Source organism: Camellia sinensis, chromosome 6, assembly GCF_055761805.1.
Source record: "Camellia sinensis isolate YWXY chromosome 6, ASM5576180v1, whole genome shotgun sequence".
In the NCBI taxonomy this organism is placed as follows: domain Eukaryota; kingdom Viridiplantae; phylum Streptophyta; class Magnoliopsida; order Ericales; family Theaceae; genus Camellia; species Camellia sinensis.
The window spans coordinates 117,547,790-117,548,838 of record NC_138966.1 but is presented as its reverse complement, the minus strand read 5'-3'; the positions used below and the strand labels follow the sequence as shown (position 1 = coordinate 117,548,838).

The following is a 1,049-nucleotide window of genomic DNA, read 5'->3' as shown; positions in this document are numbered from 1 at the left end:
CTTCTCACCAAAAGTACCACATATATGTGTATATGCCATAAGCATTAGCATTAAAAGTAAAAAAAAACATTAGACTTCCAAACGTAGCATTATTAGCAGGAGATAAAGTAAAAAAAAATACAACTCCATAATGGAAGCAATACTCTATGAGAGTGAGCAAAGATTGTAGCAAAATGAAAAAATAATAGGCGCAAGAACACTTCACAAATCAGAGTGCACGATTGGAAACAAAACAGCCAACAGAGCAAGAAGAACAATCTCATTATTGACAGCCTCAAAATCAAACCCAAAACCCAAACTGTTACAAACCCAAAAAACTGAATCGGTTGCAAGAGAGAGAGAGAGAGAGAGAGAGAGAGAGAGAGAGAGATTACCTCTGTCAGTTGGGTCGCCTGATTTCTTTTTAGCAGCAAGATCTGAATCTTCTATTACAAACCCAAAAAACTTAATCGGTTGCAGAGAGACTTATAATCCAATCCACAAAACAGAGAGAGAGAGAGGGGTTTTACTTTCGGGTATGGCAAGGGTTTTGGAGAGAGAGAGCTTCTCGTCAGGGATTGGGACCAAACTTTTCTCATATGGTGCGGCTGTCGGAGTAGCTTCTGATTCATCTTTCTTGTTTGCTGGGAATCATCGGCCACTGGGGACTCTGCTGCTGCTGCTTTCTCTCTTTCGCCTGTCGTTGAGGAGGAAGAGGGTGGGTAAGATCGTTCTGTTAAAGTAGAAGAACAACGAGTGAGAGAGAGATAAGAGGGAAAGTTGCAGGAGAGAGAAAGAGAGAACGTGTAGAGAGGGAGTTGTAGAGACGTGTTTGGGCAGACGTGGGAGAGAGAGAGCACAGAGGGTTTGAGCGGGAATCAAATTGATCTGCACCCTTAATGTATTTTTAGGATTGATCTCAACCATTCAAAAGAAATGTATCTTTGATACATTTTATATATTTTCAAAAACATTCTTCCCATATTATATAGATATGGTAAGGAATAGCAAGGTGAAACTAAAAAGTGATTGCTAATTTTTTTTTTTTTTTAAATTTATTTCCCAATTAA

At 39.0% G+C, this 1,049-nt stretch overlaps 1 long non-coding RNA gene across 1 annotated transcript; it reads right to left on the bottom strand.

Annotated features, from left to right (window-relative positions):
- Positions 1-242: 242 nt before the first annotated feature.
- Positions 243-689, bottom strand: LOC145792373 (uncharacterized). The gene is made up of 2 exons (XR_014331768.1): positions 510-689; positions 243-425 (listed from the first exon to the last, which is right to left on the bottom strand). It is a non-coding gene; the product is annotated as an uncharacterized LOC145792373 (long non-coding RNA).
- Between the last annotated feature and the right edge of the window lie 360 nt (positions 690-1,049).